Raw genomic sequence first — 24,029 nt, forward strand, 5'->3', positions numbered from 1 at the left:
AATCTTTGCCAACTTCTTATATGGCGCTGAAAACGCCACGTTGACGCCACGTTGACGCCACGTTGACGCCACGTTGACGCCATATTGACGCCATATTGACCGCCTTTTGTGCTCTAATTTGTGCATGTACGTAATTACCGCCACCGAAGCTATGCAGCAGTCAGAGACACGCGCAGCTCAGAGGTCCTTCATACAGTGGACTGTAAGTGGGCTGCGGAAGCCACCGGTACCCAGTGGTTTCTACCTCCTGACGTAAACCATCACCCTTTCATTCCAAATTTATGGCTAACAAAGTTTTCAACATCAACCGCCGTGTAGACTATAAATCTGTCATGGTTTTGATCTTAGTTCGTAAACTAAAAGGGCTTATTTGAGTCAACGCACCTCTCTTATAACAGTCCATTTGATTTTCATTTTGATAGTCATTCCTACCGACGATCGACGAGAAGGTTGCCATCAAGAAATCTATGAGGCTAAACTACACGCTCATGCGATCAAGCGTTCCCAATCTTGCTCTGTAGCGTTTCTACGTTATGATTCCAGAACTTCGCTTATACTGCTGAAAGCTGATCAAATTATTATTAAACCCACGTAGGCCCTATGAATATAAAATTGTACAGCAGGCCACCCTATACCCAATACCCGCCCTGGGTCATACGCCGAAACAAAAACTTCCTACTATTGCTTCTTCTCCCTGCACCTCCAACCGCTATCCCTTCCCTCCTCCCATACGTGAACCGCAGATTTGGCAGATGCGAACGACGACCTATGGGGCTAAAGGTGGAGGCTAACCAAGAGAGTTCTACTTAAGTTGAGGACAACACAGAGGGCTATGGAACGAAAAACGGTAGGGGTAACATTAAGAGATAGGAAGCGTGCAGAGTGGGTCAGAGAAATAACTCAAGTTACCGACATTCTAGTGGAAATAAAGAAGAAGAAATGGGCATGGGCAGGACATGTAGTGCGAAGAGAGGATAACCGATGGTCGCTTAGGGTAACAAACTGGATTCCAAGGGAAGGAAAGCGTAGCAGGGAGCGGCAGAAAGTTAGGTGGGCGGATGAGGTTAAGAAGTTCGCGGGGGTCAAGTGGATGCAACTAGCACAGAACCGGGTTAAGTGGAGAAATATGGGAGAGGCCTTCGCCCTGCAGTGGGTATAGTCAGGCTGATGATGACGATGATGATGATGATAATGATGAACGACGACCTACAATGAGCAGTGTTCTGTCTGGCCACTGACATATTCGGTGCTTGATTTAAGGCTGCAAATAAACGAATTTGCACATTCTCCCATCCAAAATATACATTATCGTCTCTCGGAATCAGTTGTACTTTCAGCGCATTAAAAGCAGCAGCGTAAATCAACATTATTTTGGTATCCAAAGCATAATGAGCTGTGCAACTATGTCTGTGCAGTGCTAAATGAAGACTTGGATGCCGATGGCAACGAAAAGGAAGAGGTCGACCAATCAGCCCGACCCCCAATACAACCGACTGCCCCACTCAAGCCAATTGAAAGCGGTCCCCTGAGTCCTCTGCCCTCGTCGACATTTTCGATGCTGCCGTCTGAACTCCTCCCGACGACAGAGAGTCCTGCAGTATCTTCAAGTCAGCTGACGACCACCACGCCCAGAACTCGACCGAGTGAGTGCGCTGTTATAGACTGCAGTTATTAAATGAATATTATTGGGACACTTAATCCTCCTGAACAGTGGAAATGCTCTGCTGCTGCTATAGGGTTTTTTCATTGCAACTTGATGTACTTGTGTGCGTTTTTCTACTGTTTTTGAGCACAGCCCTTGGGCTCCCGCTCACGGATTGAGCGGCGTCGCTTTGCCTCCGGCGTAGGCTATGGGTAGTTATAGGGCGACACTGTCAGAGTCGGCACCGTTCAGCCTAGGGTGCAAGATACTTCTCGGTATCTCGCAACCCGCCATCGTCATGCAGAACACACACTTCTGGAACAGTTCCAATGAAAGTGTAGGGAGTCTAGGGGACACCTTAATTATTGAAACGCTAATATAGGCAATATTCATCGAGGCAGTCTTTGTAAGTAGTCGAGTAAAATTTAAAACTGATGCCTTGAATGTATAACCTGCTAATAATTTGTAAAATGTGTTCCTGGCGACCACTCGCAACCGAACAGGGCGACACTTCCCGCGTGCTCCTTTTCCGGCGACGTCAACTGGGCTTTCTGGGCGCGCCCGCTCACTCGAGGCTTTCAAGTAACGCAATGGGAGGGGGGGGGGGGATAAAGCTTTATGACTCTTTCATCAAAACCGTTGATTGCTTTATTAAATTGCCAAAAAAAAAAAAGTTGGCAGAGGCTTAGCTTGGTTAAGCCCGGTAGGTTGCGAAAGCATCCTTAGCAGTAGGCGGCATCGTAGTCATGCGCACCGCCGTCTCTCACGGACGGCGCGAGTCGGTCGCCACTTTATACAGCTGTATAACGTCACAACACCTGTGGCGCTCCTGGCGGAGAGAGCGGGAGTTAGGCCGCCGTTCATGCGCACCGCCGTCTCTCACGGACGGCGCGAGTTGGTCGCCCAGCTTTGAGGCGTGACGTCACACAGAGGTCATGCGAAAGGTCATTTCATGTGCACCGCCGTCGCACCGCAAAGGCTTGAAAGTGAAAGTAGTATTGCTTTCGCAATAAAACAGTTCCGCTCAGACAGCGCAAACCTTGCCGCCCTTGCATTACTCTGACGGTCCTTGCTGCTATAACAGAAATGGAATTAGCTTGGGCCAGGTGTCCCCGATTACCAACGAACAGATTCTTGCGGAAAGAGTTCAAGGTTGATCGCTACCGGGCAAACGCGATAAAAGGACGCGAAAAACGGAAATACTTCCGGTAGAGGTTCCAGGAATCGCGTCGATACTCACGCCGGACTTGGTCACTCATAAATGAGTTAAGGGGATGCACTTGCAGGCCAATAGATGTTATCTGTAAGCAATTTTCCGCTCTATCGATAACTCTAGTTAATAAATTTAATGAAGATATTTCTGCTGACAGACATAATGCACCTATTTGTTCTTGCATTTTAATTAATGATCCTACCGTCCACAATTTAGCAGTATAGCAGTCCTCAGTACTATAAATACTATCATTATTATCCTAGTTGTCCCTGACGGATTGAGAGCTTCACTTGTTATTCCGCTGTATAAGAACGATGTTAAAAGCAACGTGCAAAACTGTCGAGGTATATCCATCCTTCCAACTGTTCCTCTTATCCTAGAAGAACATATTGTTACGTGGTGACTGCCAAGAGAACGGCACAACATGGTGACATAGTTAAGGATGATTTTATTGGCTCGCCTAGCGCGAGGGCTCCTCCCGCGCCACTGCCGATCTTATTCTTCGCAACAATATTTAAATTTTATTGTTTACCTTGCTTGAGACCAACGACGCTTTCTCTAGCCGTCAGTTCGGCATTATTAGAGGGAGATGAACTCAGCTTGCTTTAGATGAAGTTTGTGATGCTCTTAACTTCACATTCGAAAACAATTAATTTGCATACTTTCTGTTTTTAGATGTCTCTAAAGCTTTTGACAGTGTTAATCATATTAGATCACGCCAGAAGCTTCACCATTACGGTATTTGCGGTCCATTCCTGTCTTTGTTCAATTACCTCACAAATCGTACATAGATTATAGCATTAGGATAAATTTGAAACGAGCCGATAATCATTAAAAAAAGGAGTTCCGTAGGGTTCTAATTCAACACCTCTGTTATTTAATATTTATATAAATGATCATAGCACTACCACACACCAATAGTATTTTTCAATATGCAGATACCACCCTCCTTATTAGTCACGATCATTACCATGAACAGGCCATCTCGAGTCTCCAACACGACATACATCAAGTCATGAAATGGTTTCACGATAACTTTATGTTAACAGCACGAAAACTAAGATTTTATGTTTTCATAGTTCTTATAAACAAACCCGTGTTGTTAAACCTGTTTTTGTACAGTACACCTACCTGTGATAATTGCGCTTGTTCGTCTATAGAGTGTGTACCATTTATTAAATACTTCGGGATTCATCTGGATGCTGATATATCCTGGAATACACATTTAGTACAAGCATGCACCGAGCTACGTAAGGTAGCAGGCTTGCTATATTCTATTAAATTTCTTTGCCCGCTCCAAATCCGTAATAGATGTTGTCAAAGATTGGCTTATTGCAAATGAGCTAGCATTAAATGTTGACAAAACAAAGTACATTGTGTTTACTACAGTTAACAAGGCTGTTCATATTAGTAATGAAGTGATATTTCAGTCGCGACCACTAGAACGGGTTTCAGAAATCAAATTTTTAGGCGTTCAGTTTCAGGAAAACCTGAGTTGGTCTTGTCATGTTCGCTTCATTAAACGCAGTGTGCACAATGCATTGGTATGCTCAATCGGTTCCGTTTACTGTTGCCTCGTTATCTCCGGCATCAGCTCTATTTCAGCACTGTTCACTCGCGGCTACATTACTGCCTGTTTGTATGGGGCAGCACTTGGAGGACAAATATGGAAAGCCTCTATTTATTACAGAAGAAAGGTGTCCGCTTTATTGAAAATCTATCACGACGTGACTCGACATCATTACATTTTAGGCCAAATCAAATTCTGGACATTGAATCATTATTTAAGATGCGATTGTCAGAGGTTGCCTTTTCAGATTTTAAAAGCAATCCAGCACTATTCATATTCAAATATGCAAAACATGAGCCACATTACGAAATTAGGAAAACTATTTTTATCAAGAACAACTGCCGGACGAATTATGGTAGACAATTATTCAGTTGGCAAATTCCTAACCGCCTGAACCTCTATCCTGACCTGATTGATATCACGAAAACCTGTTCCTCTCTGCCTGCCTTCCGGAAACAGGCAAAGATTTTCTTCTTTAGTCATTTTCTTCAGTGAATGCCACGCGAATAAGTTTAAACCAGCTGGTGTGTATAAGCAATGCAATGTTCGCATATTATACACTGTTTGGAAGATCAAGTTCTTCTGGAATGTCTTTCTTTTCGCCCTGTCAAATTAACGTATCTGTTTGTATTATTTTTTTGAAACAAAGGTGTTTTTTTTTTTTTTGTCAAGCAAACCTATCTGTGGGTATTGTTTGTTTTGTAACAAAGGTGTTTTTTTTTTCCTATGTATATATTGCAACATGAAATCGTTTGCTGTGTTCTTGCTATGCTCCAAACTTGCTGTGTTCTTGCTGTGTTCCAAACTCTGTCTGCATGAATGCAGGGTGCCTAGGGCCCAGTCAGGTGACCACGCGTGTCACCTTTAGCCCTCTTCACCCAGACAGTTTTGTCTAAATCAAAATAAACTAAAACTCAAACTCAAAGCACTTACAGTGTACTGCGATATGGTTTAATCCGTTTTCACCACTGTGCAAGTGTCTGGCGTAATGAAATTAATATTATTTTGAAAAGTTCGTTGAAATCTGTCTTTTACGGTATGTCTTTGCCTTTGAATACGAATTTTTTCACGCACCTGCATATCCCTGATTTTGACCACTTTACAAATTAACAGTTGCACTAAGATATGTTTAGAATAGAGAATTTTGCAATGTGCACACACCAATAAGAGAACTTCGTCCAATGGAACGATTTACTTTGCCTCGCGTGCGGACCAAATACGGAGAACATGCGCGGCCATATTATGTACCTCTCATATTCAATAGCTTGCACGATGAGGCTTTTTCTTTACCAAGCCAGAAAATCATCAAAAAATGCGTTTAGGGGCAATAACCTCCAGTTTCTGCCTATTCCCACCTTTCTTGTAATTTTTTCTTGCTTTTTCGAAAGTGTATCTTTTTTTCTTTTTAGAAAGTGTGGTGACTTCCGCCAGCTGCCAGGCACTGCTCTTTAAGCCATTTTGGCTTTGGCAGGCCTGAATGGGTATCTTATTTTGTATAAAGAAAATTAAGATTATTATTATTATTATCATTATTATTTAAGTGACCGTGCATTTTTCTTGTTCTCCCTGTCAGCACCGAACCAACCACTAAACAGTATCCCGTTTATCTGCACCATCACCGAGTGGGGCTCCATTGCTCAGCTTCAAGACGGACTCTGCGAAGTGGTCTTTTACGACTCCCTCTACCGGCCACACGTCGGCAAGCTTCAGACCTTAGCGGGACAATTCATCCTCAGGGCAGCGCAAATGAGGCGCACACAGTTCGGCATGTCTTTCACTATCGAGTGAGTGGAGCTGCTCCTTGTAAAGCAGCGCTTCGCGCTGCAGAGGTGTCCGCGCACTAAAAGAGCACTCCTTCTCCCCACACGTAGTATCTTCTTCGCAAAAGCGGCAACGGCAGTGAGCAGACATGAACTAGAAATGTCTTTATTCCTTGGGGTACCCACACAGGATCACTTGTAACATACACTACCACTCCGTCTTGATCATTGGTCTTATGCAAGATCACCTTGTGAGAAATCTTCTAAATGTAAGGCAGCTGAGATATTGTAAGATACTTATACTGTCATGCTCACGAGGTTATTGTAACCTTTCTCAACGCCACGAAATCCTCCGAAGTCTTCCTGCAGTCGTAGCAATTTGCTTCGTTCTTAAAAATAGTTTTGAGAGAGATATTTAATGTTGCAAGATTTTTTAACGAACAAATTGATAGAAATAAATAAAGCTTCCAATGCGTACCAAAAGCTTTACTCTGAAGTAGTTCCTGTGCATAATAAAATACTCAGCTGCGTTTTTGAAAATATAGGCGAAATAATTGAAGCCTGCCGGATGAGAATCTGCGGGTATGTTGATTGTTATAGTGCACCGATATAATATGCTAAAACAATTGCGTTCAAGAATTTGTTTTCGGAATTTGTCCGCAGTTGTTGGCTGTCATTTTGGTTTGCCTGCCTGCATACAGGGCTCTGTTATGTAAACATATTGCGGGCATGTTTGCAGAAATGCTGGCTTAGAAAATGGTTGGTATGTAGAATACACACTATCGTCATTTCAACACCATATTCCAGGTCACTGGGTCGCTGGGTCGTGATTTTGGGTTTCCATTCAATGCCACGAAAGGTTCTTCAGCTCTGTGAGTGTCGCCGGTAGAGCTTGATTTCTTCTATGAAAAAAGTGTTTAATGAAGAGAAATGAATAAAACCTGCGAAAAGACGAAGGACAGAAAACATAGTGTCAAGAGGCTGGCAACCTGGAGTAGCGACAGAAAAAAATCGAAATTAATGCAATACTGGCAAAAAACGGCCAGTGCTAGGACCTATCTGCGAAAGTGTTGGAAATGGCAAAGAGGTGGTGTTGGCTTATACCGGGCTCTCAAACATTTTTGTATCGGGGATCCCCAACGACTATAAATATATGCGCCAAAGATATACCTCTTCCTCCAGCCCCCATCTCAGTCACAATCAGGTGATGTTGCTCCTCCTGTCCCGGTTTTCTCTCCTTAAACTATATTATGAGCATTATATTGTTTTGTTCAGTTTGACTATTACTTTTTATTGAACAGCAGCTTCGCGCTCATTCTGAGGTCTCTAAATTGATTACAAAACACTGCAATGACAGCTTGCTGAATCCACAAAAGCAGTCCTCGGAACCCAGATTGAGAAATCCAGTATTCCAGCAAAGAGATATGAAGAAGTGATGTTAGACTTTGGAGGCTCTAGAAAAAAACAAAACAAAACAAAACGGAACCTTCACCAATGGGAAGGTGTGATAAGGAATAGATAACCAGACAAACAATAGTGGAATCAAATATTGACAAAAATGACAAGGGAATACCGCGGTGCACGCGCTTTGTGAAATTTCGCATGCAGCCTAAAGATGCTATTTAAAGCGAGAAATTATTGTGAAAAGATAAATGGGCTACCGCTGTCAGTGCGATGGTAAGTAGGGGGTTAGTTGTATGGCAACAAATAGATTGTTTATGAAATGGAGCCTCGCTGGAGTAGGCTCTCGCACGTTTATAAGCTGAAGTCATCGAACGGAACCATCTTATTACGCGTGTTTACCTTCGTCGCACTGCGCGTTCGCAGACCGCCGTACGATCAAGGCGTAATCCCAAGAAAAAGGGAGAGTTTTATGGAGAGGACTGCAGCACTATAGATGCCACTTATGCAAGTAATAATTGCCTGCACAATCACTCCGGATGTTCTGCATCTGTGCTAGGTGCAGAGAACAGCATTCTGTGTCTCCCCGTTCGGCTAATAAATTGGTTCATCACCAACTATTGCGACATTCTATTCACCTGAAATAACGTGACTCTTGCGGATGCGTGGAAGTATTAATCTAGCTAGCGTTACCTTATGCAGTTAAATGCATAGATAAAAGACTCCAAGTTGAATTTCTGGAGGGGGAGCAGATATCTACAAAAGTGCAAGACATGTGCTTTTTCCTTTTCTCGGAATGTACGTGCTAAGCCATCTGTCATGTTTTGTGCGTAGCTATTATACAGACATTCTTAGATATGACTGCGCCACTACTCGGCCTAAAGAACTGATTTAGACGAAATCGGTTAATTTTCATGGCTACATCATTCGACAAACAACAATGCCACCTGACGTTCTCCGGCTAGCCTATCGGTGATTCGTCTCCCTTCGTAGTGTTCACGCAAATGTGCTAACGTTCTTCTTCAGATCGCCGGACGTGCAGAGGGAATACACGACGCCCGATTTTGACGCTGGCCTGAACCAGCTCTGGCAGCACAACATATCGCACCTTGGTTTTCTCAACGTGTTCCTCCACTACACCTCTGTGCAGTACATAACAAGGGCGCTGAACATATTGAAGGTAATCAAAGCAGTGTCGCCTTCATTCCCATCTTTGTCTAAGGCGGACAACGATGAAATGCTTGGTCGTTTTGTGGATTTCTAGTTGTCATATCTCATGCGCTCTTTGCATGAAGACACAGCTCCACGATAATTTCTGATCCTTCCTTTTCCAATGAGCCAGAGGAGTGAAGCTGTCTAATTTGCCCTCAACGGCTAACCTTGGGAGAGGCAGGAGCACATAAGTATACTTTTTTTTTTAATTCGTTCTCATTCTACCCTACTAAAAAAATTGTATGAGACAATAACCTCACATTTTCTCACACAAACTCACTCAATTTGCATAAGAAATCACATACAAATCGCATATAGTTGCATAATATCTCAGTTTCTTGTACGTTATCATAAAGTATGCGAAATATTTTATGATAATGATGTCCACCGTATGAGAGTCTATGCGACTTGGTGAGATTTTTTGAGGTTATTACCCGGTTGAACGTTTGGGTTTTTAGTGGGGATGATTATAAGTTACGACATCCCGCAGTGAGAGCTCGTCGCGATCTTTCCGCTTGTAAAACAAGAGCCTCCTCTTCGTCCTTTGGTAGACCGTGGAGTTGCACGGAACCCGCAACGATCGCTCGTGAAAACCAACTCCGCTGAAAAGCTTTTCTTCACAAATCACAGAAAGTAAAAATCTTGAATTTCGCAGAAGGAGGCCTTATCCTCTTGCGGAAATTGATTGATGAATTTCACTTGTTTTCATACATTCTATTTTGTCCACACGCGACCTCCAAATTATACCGCAAGGTTTCTTTTTTCCTCTACAAGAGGTAGCGAATGATTTGTGAGCTGTGTTCTGCTTACAATCGCCAAGAGCGCCTTGACTAAAGCGCGGAAGTGCGGAACTGCAGGGTCCTATAAAAGCACATCAGACATTTTTAAGGTCCATAATTGTCAACTTTTCGTGGAGTTTCCAAAATACGACTTTAGTGTGTTAAAAAACATCTAAAAGAGCCACGAAACTAAAGAGAAATTCAAGTTATTTTTACATTTTACGACACATTGTTTCATTTTTTTTTTGCTGTAGTGAACTCATTAGAGAGTTTTAGCTTACCGTGATCCGCGATCCGCTACCGTGATCCGCTACCGCGCGTTCCACTGCGCATGCCCAGATCACTTTGATGCCGATAGATGGCGCCACATATTGGATGTCGTCACATAGACCTGCCGCGTCGAGACCAATCAGCTTGTGCGCCGCGCCCCTGCAGGGTAGCGGGCCACGGTGGCGGATCGCGGATCACGGTAAGCTAAATCTCTCTATTAACTCCATTGTGTGGAGCGACGTGCGGATGAATGTTTTAGGAGAGAAGGTGGTTTGAGAGTGTATTTGTTTAGATTACGGCAGCACTCTTTTTACCGTGAATGTGACAGCGAATGCGAATTAAAAAACGCTGCGAGAAACTATAGCTGTTCAGCAGGAGCAGAACCTATCATTCAATTGGAACTTATTTCTTTTCCTTGTACAGAAGATTCAGGGACACCTTAAACCCATGGAGACGGCGACTCGGCGTGTTGTTACATCACTTGGAGTTGCACCGGTCAACCCGTCTCTTTTCCTCAGCTATGGAAACATGATGAAGTGAGTCCGTTTGTTCATCCACACCGCAAAGATTACTAGAATATACTCAATACTAAGCACCCCCTTTTTTCTTAAGATCGCGATATAGAAAGTGAGGGAGGTGGGAAGTTGCTTAGGTTCGATATGTAATAAATGGACCCCCTCTCTTACTTTCGAGGCGATATCTCAACGGGACGGGCGCAAGAAGTTCCAGTGCAACATTGAATGCCACAACACTGAATGCCTAGTCTTGTCAGACTCTATGGCGAGATGACTGCAGATCTCGGGGTTTCGTTTCATAACCCAGTTGCCACAAAAAGTCCGTCAATAAGGAGGATACACTGTGGGCTCGTGACGACGATAAGCAGTGTTATACACGTTTGGCGGTTTGTCCCCCATAAACGCGGTCGTCCAGAAACAATCGTAAAGTGTAAAAGATCCACAAAATACGATCCCGAATCCTCGGGTACCTTCATTTCTTGAATGTATGCTGTCACGCATCGTAGTGCTGCACGCGCGACTGACTGTGTACAGGCGTACAGGTACAGGTTCGTATCTCCGTGTACAGGTTCGTAACTCCTAACTTCGAACCAGTCAGGACAAATTATCAGGATTAAGATGGCGCGTATATGATTAGGATAAATGTTTTCAAATTACTCAGAATCAACCGTGTACATGATCTGCTTTCCACACAGGGAAATATTCGAACCAGAAATATTCATAGCACTAGGTCACCTTTCGTACCCAGACAGCATGACGTCGGACTGTTTCATCATGCCGCCGACGGTATTTGAATTTCCGCAAGACTTCACTCCTACCTACGGCCACACTTTGGTGAGCGCTTCGTATATTTTCTAAAAACACTCCGTCGAAACGGGTCGATAGAGGACCACAAGAATGATTCTGAGGATGAGCGACACGCAGGCGCATTACGACGGTGCGTATTGATTAAAGAAGACAGAAAGATGCGTCGGATATTCGCTATAAGGATGGTTATCGTTTGCAGAAGAGCCAACGTCTGCAGTAAACAGATAATTTCCATTATATGTGCCATACTTTTACAACTTAAATCTCGTAGTAAAGTAGCACAACTTACTTTGTACTTAACCCGTTCTATCTGGGCAAAATGAGATGAATATCAGCCTTTGAGAGGACATAACTTACATTTAGATCTTAAGAACTGAAACCGTCGTCAAAGCGTTTACGCTGCCTTCATTCTGAATCAATAGGAAGACAACATGAACCTTAAGTACTTTGAATTTGCTAACCAAAGTTTCAGTTGCGTCTCACCCAAAGTAGTTTATGTTGGGGATAATTTTAATTGATTACCCATTGCGGCTTTGCAGATAATATGAACAGTGAATGTAAGCTGATACTGGCATTTACTGCGAATTAAAGGTCGCTCATTTTCGAAAATATTTGAAAGGGCACGCAGTTTACCCTATTCTATGTGCCATGATATTAGGTGTAAGGTTAATATAAATTGAATGTTCCGCGAAAAGCGCATTATATGGGATAAATATGTGCCGATAACCAGCAGAACACAGAAAAAGTTTTTGCTAATCTTTTTATTTTATTTTGGACAAATAAATATAAGGTGTTAAGCTAACAAGACATCACATGTGAACCTCATCAATTGCAATGCTCATCATTTAAGCAATTAGTCTCAAGAATAGTTTATTTAATCAACGGTTCACTAGTTGCGCAAATCGGGATGACGTCCTTTGTTATAGTCTCGTGTGCCAAATGTCTCTTTTCATTGTAACATGCAGATGTTAGTTCGTAATCTTTAGGAGTGTCTGTACATGAGTTTGTTACGGGCGAGATTTTTTGGCCGTAGAACGAGCGTGAGTCCGAGCACAGGCCTGCCTATTCATCATCCTCATATTTGCCTCCGTCTCTTTCTAGGCAAGCGGACTCAGTTAGATTCCCATGCTCGTGCTCTGGCGACTAAAAATCTCGCCCGCAACATTTTGGCGAGAAAAAAGGAGGAACTGTTCACCACTACTCTCGAAGGCGGATACCCAGCTTGAATCGCGCCGGGGTCGCCGTCTTGCTGGCCTGCCTAAACCTGTACCTACGATATCTCTTAACGTGAGCGGTAACGGGGCAGAGCGTCTAAAATGGTTAAGATAGTGAAATTTTCCTCTAACATAATTCTTATCCTAGGGAATATAAAACATTCCCTTAAAGCAGAAAGTATGTGAATCGAGCTAGATCCCCTTCAGTTAATGATAGGCACTTTTTATCACAGACATATGCCACATTAGAGACGAACGAAGAAAGAGTAAAACCATCTATTACATATATACTCGCAATTACTCCGAAAGAAAAGATAGCTATAACATTCTTTTCCTAACATAAGAATGTTAGGAACGAATTGCTTCGTTAGCATTACACGCAGCGAGCCAATGAAGGTGAATTCGTCGTGAAGTGGGCAGCCCTTTCTACGGGAAACGCCACTTTTGTTCGGCGCCACGAAATGCACTGTGTGTCTCGCTACGTGAAAATACTCAGGAAGGGGTGGGCGAGGTCTCATCAGGTTATCGAAGCAGTTGCTGGTTATAGTCATTCTACTTTCCCGCCAAGCCTGCCCCTGGATTATTTCACTTCCAGAAAATATGTTTTTTATGCACGGACGATACCAGAAAGAAATACCACAGTTTTGTACTCTGCCTTCTCTTTTTGCTTATGTTCCTTTCATGCCGTGTTTTTCACGCTGCTCTTCTTCGCAGGATGCCTCTATACAAATGTTGAGACACATCGCCAACGTGACCACCTACCCTGCCCTGGCACTGTCGTTCACGATGCAGGCCCGCATCTATCTGACTTTGCGAGGGACAGTTGGTCGAAGACCTCACACTGATCAGTTTGGGTTTTTTGCGCCCTGCAAGGGCTTTCAGTCTTTCTTCAAGCCCGCGTCTGTAAGTACTTGCGCCACCACCGTTACACCATGAAGCCCGAAGGCGAAAAAAAAATTGGCTGTGGTTTAGCATTGTTTAAACCTAGTGTGAAGCGATAGCTCAGACCGAGGCGCGCGACGCCCATCTATATATACTCGAGATTGATGTCAGTGATGATGTCTTGCCAAGCAGCTGATCATAATTGTTAAGCTACTTTCCACGTCAGTTGACCTTTGGCATTAGCTTTAACCTTTGACCTTGACCTTGAACTTTGGTGGGAACATAGCTAGCCAAAGTGGCTGTGGCTGAAGTTCCAACCTGAACTCGAAGCTGTTGGAGGTCATCGGAAGCATGTATTGATTCAAAACTGTAAGCAGGAGAGGATTTTTTACACCATGACAAGTGACACGCCTCGCAGTTCTATCATTATAAAGACACTGCGTTGAAACGTAAGGTTTCCTATCAGACCATTACAGGCGGACTGCGAGTAATGTTCACGCATCGATTGCAACGCCATGACACAGAGCATGGTGAGAAGAGGAAGTATTATCTAGGAGCAACCGTGCACACTCGATTTGCACCCGCATCACACAACGCCACCTGTCTGCGTTCATAAACATGAGCTTGCGCTTCCTGTGTGTTAAGAAGTCACAAAAGTTGGTAGCGCTCTGCCATTAAGCTCCCCCTGTTGCTCTTAATGATGGGACAGCGTGAAGGCTGCTGTTCAGCGCTGAACCCGGCGCCGGGTGGAGGAAATGCAGATTGTTTGGAAGTGTATACATCACGCGTGAAACGGCGGATCACACTGATTCCGGCGAGCATTGCATTGAGTCGGACCTTAACGCCTGGAGCCGAAAGCTAAATGAAACGAGACATTAGCGCACATCCTTCACATTTGGCCCACTTACCTAAATTACCTATATTTTTCATACGAGCGCCGGAACAATTAGAGCTCCGCCTGAGCATTAAACTTCACTCATTCCCGCCGTTTTTCAAACACATTCATCTGACTATTGACCGTAGCAAAAACGTTGCTGACAATTTTATCCACTTGAAATATATTTTTTCTGCTGTTTACTTTGTGGCGAAGACAATAAGGAGACCTCAGTAAAAAAGGCAACATTGAAGGTGCCAGCAGAGCAGTTAATGCTGTTACTAGACTAGCAATAATTTTGCCTGTTGACAGATTAAGCACCCAGAGAAACTGAACCAATTACTGCATTGAGCATTCTGCTAAACCAGCCACGGGGCAGAGACGGACTATGAAAGGTGTCGGGCTTGGGGGCTGCCGGAGCTGGCCGAGAATAAGAAAGCAATTTCCTGTGCCCATTGTGGTTTGACGCACTTTTCTGGGCCCACGTATGTATGCGGATAATAACGGATGGTTTAAAATGTTTTGAGAGACACGCTGGTCATGAAAACTTGATTCGAAAATTTTAGGGGTCGCAAGCTCCACCTTTACAGGCGTGACACGACCACGTTTGATGGCTCCCATCTGCCGGCTCTCGTTTTGATCCTTCGTTTGCGTGCATGCAGTTTGCAGTCCGGTTAATAATTAATCCCCTAATTTGTGCATCTGTTGGTCCCCATGTACTGGTTAGCATACACTCGTAAACTACAAACTTATGTTAAAAACCACCCAATAGGGATATAAAGGTCCAATTGAGCCGTACCCGAGTGACCTATAGGCGTTCGTGTCCTGCTCCGGGTCCAAGATTCCCGGAGGGCTTATTTCCCATCTCGTGACGTCACACAATCCGCCGACCAATCAGTGCATCACCCTGTCACCTTCCAAAGACGAGCTCTTTATTTTTGCTCAGAGCGCCGACGACGGAAATTTCGAAGACAAAGTAGATTTAATTAGTTAGCCCTAACTTGATACTAATTAACACTAATTAGTTAGCACTAATTGTTAGCGAACTAACAATAATTCGTTAGCACCAAAAGTGCACAGTAGCAATGTATAGTACGACATGTGTGGTCTTTTTAGAGCTTCATAGACAGGCAGTGGAACGACATGAAGCAAGGACATGAAGCAATGGACACCACAGAAGTCACCAAAGATTAGTTGCCTCCAGCGCTTCACCAAAACATGCGTCTCAATAAAGCATTAGCATACTCAGAAACAGTTGTCGCGTACTTTAACCGCCATCCAGCACTCGCAAACAGTAAGCAATCTCTCGCAATCATTCGCAGTGCCTAGCAGCATGCCAAGCAAAGAGTACACTTTTGTCGCCAAAGTGTCTCGTATTTTTTTTTCTGTATGTCATCATCATCATCATCATCATCATCATCATCATCATCATCATCACCATCAGCAGCAGCATCATCATCATCATCATAATCATCAGCCTGATTATACCCACTGCAGGGCGAAGGCCTCTCCCATATTTCTCCACTTAACCCGGTTCTGTGCTAGCTGCATCCACTTGACCCCTGCGAACTTCTTAACCTCATCCGCCCACCTAACTTTCTGCCGCCCCCTGCTACGCTTCCCTTCCCTTGGAATCCAGTTTGTTACCCTCAGCGACCATCGGTTATCCTCTCTGTCTGTATGTTAGCCGAGTTTAAAAGTGCGCCTCCAAAGGTATTATCCAAACTTATTACATATATTCTCCACTTCTCATGTTTCAGGTGTGCTCTAACGACCGTAGTTGGTACAATTATCGGTACAATTATAATCTGAGGACTGCAATGACCTACAACAGGAGAATGGACCTGGCAATGACGTTCGACAGTGAACGAGCACTGCGGGCTAAGGTGGGTGCGTGTTCTACTAAATTTTTGGTCAGCAAAGTTGACTCTTGATAAGTGGTTTTGAATAACAAATATGTTTTAATATTTCACATACACGGATAATGGGATTCACCGATGATACCCAACAAGAACCACTGTGCAGCACTCGAACATATAAGAGCTGTTATGTGTTTTAATGACGTGAGTGTGTGGTCTATATTATGCGACAAGAAATGGAGCATTCATGATCCCTGACTCTGCAAAATAACTCCAGCTGTTCGACAGACACTGTAGCACTTGAATAGTGGTTCACGACCCTTAACCGAAATTTAAATATAACATAATAATATGCATAAAGCCTACTCATAAAATACATTTTCAGCTGCGAATGATGAAATCGGATATGCCGCACTTAATTGTCTGCGTTAACTTACCGATTTTTCTTAAGTCAGTAGATCAATGTCCGTTCAATAAAAGTGGACACAAGTGCTGGTGTTGTCAGGTGGTTAGAAGAAAGTCGTACTATCGGCAGGCCTAACGAAAGCGGATTGTGACTGTATAAGTGAAGAAGAAAGATAAAAGAAGAAGAAAGAAGAAAGACAACACCGCCCTGTGTTGTCTCCAGCCTCCGTCCTGTGTCTGCTGCGGTTTTATTTTCCTAATGTCTCACCAACTGGCCTACACATCTACCCTGCTAAGGTTGCCCTAATTTTCGGCTCACAGGCTTTTATTTACTTTTTTTAGTAATATTGAGTGTTGGCATAGCACTTAAAGGTTACAACTAAATAATAACATTTAGGGCGGCAGTGAGCGCTTCCATAGTCGGCGGCACTGATGCCTTTCGTAAATGTGATATGAAGTGTTCTATTGTTTCCAGGTAATTGAACGCTGAAGACCCAATGCCATCTGTTCTTTCTTGTTCTTCGTTTTTTTTTTCGTGTTACGTTAAGGCTTTAAGCGCATGCGCCTGTTCAGGGAACGTCCTAAAGCGAGTGCCGTCTTTGTCTTTTCCTCCTCTCACGGTTCGCAGGTGTGCGACATCAAGCAGTCAGCAGTAAGCCTCACGTATGGTCTAGCGGCGTACGCAGTTGAGTTCGACAGTTCGCCGAATAGCTGCCCTGATCTGACACTGACCGGCTATTACAGGCGGGCCATCGCTTTGGCCAATCTCCACAGGTTCATCACCCGGAAAAACAAGACAGCTTTGAAGAAGGCTGAGTGCGAAATTGTGACCTAGAAACTGGCATGAACTATGAAAAAGCAAAAGTTTTCTTCGTCTTGCTTCTGGCATGCGTGTCTTTTTACATGGTGCTTAAGTACTCTGCCGTCTAGGAATGACGACATGAGCCATTAGCGGCGAGGCAAGCTTCGCGTGGCCAGCTGCTCTCAGTTGCCACAAAGAGGACTCGGCGGAGCTAAGCCCAAAAACTAAGTTGGCGGGAATTAGCCAGCAAGTGCTGGTCTTTGGAGAGGTAAAAATAGCTTCGGCTGGCCTTTTTGTCACATTATACTTTTTTTTTTGCTGCTCGACGTCGATAGCTATGCAAATATAATTTCCCCGTCTTTGTGTTGTTGCCGTGAAGAATAGCATTGATGATTTGCCTGGTTGCTCACGCTCCATTAGGCCACAAATACTAGTTTCCAGTTACAGTATAAACTAATTTTTAAGTTAAGTGCAGGCCCAGCCCTATGGCACAGATGTTAAGGTGTCCTACTTCTAGATCGAACTACACGAGTTCGACCTCGGCTAAGGACGGCTGCGTTTAGATGGAGGCGAAACTGTTGTTGTTGTGGCTGTAGGAAGAAGGAAAAGAAAATGCACGGGCCTGCTACTGGCTCTAGCTAAGCCACCTCCGCTGCCTCGTGCAGACATAAGAGAAAATAGAGAAGAAAGAAAAGGAAGATTGAGAGAAAGACGCGCGCCGCAACACCAGCCCTCGTCCACCACCGAAACGGTGGCGGGTGCAATGACGGCCTACAACAGATAAAAAAAATTGGAGGCTTATCAAGGTTAAGCCCAGTGGATGCGAAGCATGTTAAGCAGCTGCCTCAGTGTGGATGGGGCTAAGTAACGGAGACGTAGTTTTAGGTTAATCGTCGTACTTTATTCTTTGCAGCCCGACAAACACACTCTTATGGTTTCCGTAGCACGCTGCAGCCTTCGTTTTGCATTCCTATTACTAACGTCCTAAACGTTTGGAGGAATCTTGACCGCATACTTGCCCGGCGCAAAGACGCTGGCGCGGTTGCGGGCACAGAGACTGACGCGACGGCGGGCGCGCGCCGCTTCATCCCTGGCGTGACGTCACATATCACGTGATGCAGCGGTGGTGGCGCCGCCGCCGCGTCGCGCGCGACGGCGCGAACCGAAGCGTGGAGGCCTTCGCCGGGCGACGTCCGACGGCGCAATATGAGGCCCCATCTGCAGCCGATGTGACGTCATCACGTGACGTCACATCATGTGATCTCACTTCAAGGTCAATGGTGGCCACCGCCGGGAGGCGACCGACGGCGCGATATGAGGCCCCATCTGCAGCCGGTGTGACGTCATCACGTGACGTCATGTCACGTGACCCCACTTCAGGGTCAATCGTGGCCACCGCCGGACGTCGCGCGAAGGCCCGAAACCTACGTTAATATGCTTCGCATAAAAAATTATGTGGCAGGCTAGCCCCCGCCGCTACTGGGAGTACAACTACTGTGCAGGAGTCGCCAGGTGTCCATAGAAAACGTGTAGCGAATACTGACGGATACAGATACTGGATACAGCGCGATATTTACGAAATAACGAAGTTTTTGTGGATGCAAGGAAATTAATCTAATTGCCAGAAATTGATTCCTACATAAACTGAAAAAAATTATTGCGCAAGCAAAGCAACTCCAACACAGAAATAACTTACAAAGAAAATTTACGAACGCGCTTTATGCTACTTACTTGCACTGAAGGCGAAATCATTGACTATTCTATAACACTTACTAATTCACTATAGATTGCCAATACTTTCATCTATTGCGCTATAATCTAATATAATTCACCTCAATCCGCCCTAATCCATCGCAATTATTAAACGACCAAGGTTCGCCGTTGCCTGCCTTATTCCAAATGAATCTACCGTAATCTGTCGAAAAACAACACACTGCCTTAATCCAGCGTAGTCTACCCCTTCATCCAATTTAACCCTTGTGTATTTAAACTGAAATAAAGGAAATACCGTCATAACTCCACTGAAATCCACTAAAGTTACCATTATCGAACACAATCCACTTAATCTATCGCAATCCACAAGAATTAACTCTTCACCTATTGCGATGCACCTTAATCCAAAATATGCTTGTTTGAGGTCACGTGTGCAAGAGGTTCAATTTGGTGTCTGCTCCTGAATGGCGCCAGGAGCCATGACATCACACACTCAGTATGGAGCTTCTGGACCACTTCTATAGCACATAACGCCGGTTTCGCTACCGATGATTCATTATTCATACGTAAACCTGCCGCCCGGAATTTTCTCTGCTAGGTAAAGGCTGGCATTGCTGCGAGTGTAACATGACCTTGAGAGCGCGCGCCAGATCCTGTGAAGAGGAACAGTGCCGAGGCTAGTCACGTACAGCGCGCACTTGGCATCCCAGCAGATACGCCTCCACGGAGAGGAGGACGAGGTTGCCGCACTGCGCATGCGCGCATCTCCGTGGAGGGATCCAACAGATCTGCACTCGGTCGCCGGGTTGCGAAGAGTGCGAAGAGGAAGAAAAGAGACACTCCAGGTGTAGAGGAAGAAGAAAGTGTGCTAAAGCTTCCTAGACAATTATTATTAATATATATATATATATATATATATATATATATATATATATATATATATATATATATATATATATATATATATATATTTCTATATATTTCTTTTTATGCAAGTATATTAAAAAAAAAATTATTTGCTACCCAATTCTTGGCCGATCCCCCTCTGTGGGTATGTGCCATAAGTGATTTGGACAACAACAACAACAACAACAACAATTCAGGCCTGACCGTTCCTTCCGTGGTCACATACCTTCCGAGTGGAGCAGGGAAGCGTCTGTCAGCGCCACATGTGCCGGTCATGAAAGTAAGTTCTTCATCCAGCTAACCAACGCCGGCTTATTCAGAGAGAGGTGGAGGCCGCAACATCCTAAGAGATCCTCTCCGACCTCCTCCAAGCTAGCGCAACCGGTCCTTGGACTTATCCCCTGTTTTTGGTCGAAATAAAGAGTTCACCACCACTGTAGAATGCCGTACACTTTGATGCGTTCAGCGGAATGCTAGTTGTGTTCATGTAACGCCCGGTCGCCCACAGCCAAAGCTCCTGACTGCTTTCGCTCGACATTCAGTTCAGCAGCGTTAAGCCCCTCTCATTTGTAGGATAGGATAGGATAGGAAAGACGTTATTTTGTCTAGAAAGGTATTGTGCTAGGAGCAGACGAAAAAGAAGAGGTCCATATTCCTTCTTCTCACAAGGTCGGTGCCCCTATTCCAGGGCTCCGCTGAGCTTTACTGCTTGCTAGGCGTGCTGGATCAGACCTAGTTGGCAACACAGATCGCCGCTGGAGAGCCGGCTCTCATTATGGTTCTAAACCCGGCGTTTTTTATGTGGACGCCTCTGGCCCGCACCATGGGGGGTGGTACACGGCCGCAGTCGTCCACGAGGCGAAAACAGTCAACGGTCTTAGCTTCAGGGCCCGCAACATAACTCATGCGGAGGAGGTCGCCATAGCATTGGCTGCTTCCCACTCTGACTCGAAATATATAATTTCCGACTCGCGAGGGGCCTGTCGGAATGTCGAACAGGGCTGGACCCCTTATCTAGCCTATCGAATACTTCAAAATAGCTCCTACATTGGGGACCCCGCTACCCGATATATTATTTGGGCTCCTGCTCATCAGGGGCTGGCTGGAAACGAGGCTGCCGACGCCGCCGCCCGCGCGCTCTCTCTCCGGGAAGTTTACTCCTCCTCCCCCTCCGACCAGGACGCTGATCCTAATCCGGCTTATACATTCAAAGATATCGTAAATTACTACCAATCTAGCCACAGCCTTTACCCCCGCCCATGTAAAGGCCTTTCAAAGGCGGATGAGCGGCTCTTACTCCGCCTCTATACAAACACACTGCTGTGCCCGGCAGCTCTAAAACACTTCGACCCTGCTTTCTATGGCAGCTGCCTGCACTGTGGGGTGGTGTCTTCGGACATCTACCACATGGTGTGGGCCTGCCCCTCAAATCCGGCTATCCCCCCTCACCCGAACCCAACCCGGGAGGACTGGGAGGCGACCCTGCTCGGCTGCTCCGACCTGAAGGCCCAACGGGCCTTAGTCGGGCGAGCCCGAGCGGCGGCAGACGCCACTGGGGTCCCGAACTAGGGACCTCCACCTAGTGTTTGTGAGGGTTGGCCCCTTCAGGGTCAGCTCACGCATAACCTCCTGTATTTGTCCTATATAAATGTTTTCTACCACCACCACCCACTGTTACGCACTCGGGTCTTTACGAAAGCTATCGTTATTACTACATTCCCACATGATGTGGTATAACGAAGGTTTGCTACCACACCACGGGCAGGTGTCCCGATATTGCGACGGGTAAATCTTGCTAAGGATATGCAGGTTTGGGAATGTTCCTGTCTGCAGTCTTCGCCAGTACACTGCCTCTTGTTGATTTAGGTCACAATGAGGCGGCGGATAGCGGATCCGTACCCCCTTATAGTAGTTCAGAATGTCTGAGCACGTAGGGCCGACTCGCTTGGGTAAATCGTCCGATTGGAAGGAAGCTCGGCTCGTATACCCTCGAGCTACCTCGCCGGCGCGTTGTGAGAAAGCTACATTGGCCACGAACAAGGAGTTTCACGTGGCGGGAGGCAGAGAGTCGTTGCCTAGCAACCGCCACAGCTGGCGGACGCCGCGCGCTCGCCGCCCCATCTGGCAAGCAAGATGGAACCAGAAGATGTCTCGTCTTTAATGCAACAACACAGCTAGACAAAGTGAGTAGCGAATCTTAATTCTCCTACTCTAGCGTGAGGATGATAGTAGAGATGATGATAAGCTAGTCAGCAGGGCATTTCGTGGAAGCGTGTGGTCAGCATTGGATAGGATTGGATTGGACTAGATTAAACTGGAATCGATTGGATTGCACTCATATTGACTGGTTTGGATTGATTTGGACAGGGTTGGTTGGATTGTATTTCACTGGAATGATATGTACAGTCGGGAGCAAAAGTGGTATACAACACTCAGCCAGTGACAGGGCTCGGAAACACTGCATATAAATACTATGTAGTGACAGCGTAAAGAACAGCGACATCGGCACATGCATGAGGATTAAGTGGGGCACCGCCACCATCTTCTCGATCTTTAGCTGCTGATAGATAAAGTCGGGGAGCAGTTTTCTCGAGCTCCGCCACCGGCTGAGTGTTGTATACCACTTTTGCTCACGACTGTATTTGATTAGACTGGATTGGGCTGGGTTACACTGTATTGGATGATATTACATTGCATTGGAGAGGAGTAGGCACCGAAACGCCAGGCACACATGCTTTCGCTACGTATATCCTGGCCTAGCTAAGCTAAGCTACGACCAAATGTTTTCCCTATGGGGTCGTATAGCCTGCATAGATGTTTCTCAAGCGGTTTAACTCCTTCAGGTAAGTGAAATTGGTCTGGCCGGTCCGTGACGTATTGATGTACAATAGCACGCAGATTAATAGAATACACTAATAACACGGCTGATATGAGAGATAGTAAGCTCTATTTTTGTATTCTAACGGCAGGGGCTGGCGCGAACGCCCAGCCCCACTACCAAAAATTGCATGCCCCATCTACCCCAGTTAGGAGTAGTGGCGTGCGTCAGCCAACCTCAGTGCAATGGAAGGCCTCGACATGTGGCCCCGACTTTCCTGATCGTCGGGGGACCCAGCACCAGGTAAGTATGCCGAGCTGGTCACTCGACTCGCAGGCCATATCGGACAGGCCACCGTCTTGTACAAGTTACGGGAGCTAGTTATCTAAATGTTTTTGCGTTGCTGTAAAGGCCCTGTTGTTTAATACAATCATTTCAAGAAACCCAATCACAGGCATAAATGTGTTATCAATTTATATAAGTAATTGACACGTTTAAGTAAAAATAAAAAAAAAAATAACGCGCTAGTGTAAGAGCAAGAAGGGTAGAAAGTGCTGCCATTTCGAGCTGTCGGAGGTAGTTTCGAAGCAAAGTGGACGAGGTCGACGGAGAAGGCTCTTGTGGATGCAACAAAGAGACATCTCTGAAGACGTCCCAAAAACCGCCAAAATAATATAGGGCTAAATAAAGTCCTTCCTTCCTTCCTTCCTTCCTTCCTTCCTTCCTTCCTTCCTTCCTTCCTTCCTTCCTTCCTTCCTTCCTTCCTTCCTTCCTTCCTTCCTTCCTTCCTTCCTTCCTTCCTTCATTCCTTCCTTCCTTCCTTCCTTCCTTCCTTCCTTCCTTCCTTCCTTCCTTCCTTCCTTCCTTCCTTCCTTCCTTCCTTCCTTCCTTCCTTCCTTCCTTCCTTCCTTCCTTCCTTCCTTCCTTCCTTCCTTCCTTCCTTCCTTCCTTCCTTCCTTCCTTCCTTCCTTCCTTCCTTCCTTCCTTCCTTCCTTCCTTCCTTCCTTCCTTCCTTCCTTCCTTCCTTCCTTCCTTCCTTCCTTCCTTCCTTCCTTCCTTCCTTCCTTCCTTCCTTCCTTGAGCAGCCTGTGAAGCCTGTGAGGAACGAAAAGTATAATTAACAGAAAACAAATATCATGTTTCGCCAGAACATGCCCCCTATATTAGGCGATAAGGACCACTATTACTCGCAAGCGCGGTGTCGCAAGCGCGCCAGCATATAGGCGAGCGCCCCGATGTGGTTCCACCTCTGATCACGGCACCTCTCGCGACAACTGTTGCGCAGTATTGGTCCCACCCATTGACGTCATGCGATAATTTGAGGACGTCATATTTAATGAATTATAATTGATTATTATTGAATTATTTTAATATTTTGGTTCGCCTC

The 24,029-nt window shown here is 45.3% G+C and overlaps 1 long non-coding RNA gene and 1 other non-coding gene across 2 annotated transcripts; one reads left to right on the forward strand and one right to left on the reverse strand.

The window, feature by feature from the left end:
* The first annotated feature begins 15,904 nt into the window (after positions 1–15,904).
* LOC146189776 (uncharacterized) lies at positions 15,905–17,256 on the forward strand. The gene is made up of 2 exons (XR_014707310.1): positions 15,905–16,025; positions 17,032–17,256. It is a non-coding gene; the product is annotated as an uncharacterized LOC146189776 (long non-coding RNA).
* Positions 17,257–22,790: 5,534 nt separating this feature from the next.
* LOC146189777 (U1 spliceosomal RNA) lies at positions 22,791–22,953 on the reverse strand. Its single transcript, XR_014707742.1, has one exon. It is a non-coding gene; the product is annotated as a U1 spliceosomal RNA (small nuclear RNA).
* Between the last annotated feature and the right edge of the window lie 1,076 nt (positions 22,954–24,029).

The sequence above is a fragment of the Amblyomma maculatum genome, chromosome 5 (genome assembly GCF_055883805.1).
Source record: "Amblyomma maculatum isolate TAMU_Amacu chromosome 5, ASM5588380v1, whole genome shotgun sequence".
NCBI classification, from domain to species: domain Eukaryota; kingdom Metazoa; phylum Arthropoda; class Arachnida; order Ixodida; family Ixodidae; genus Amblyomma; species Amblyomma maculatum.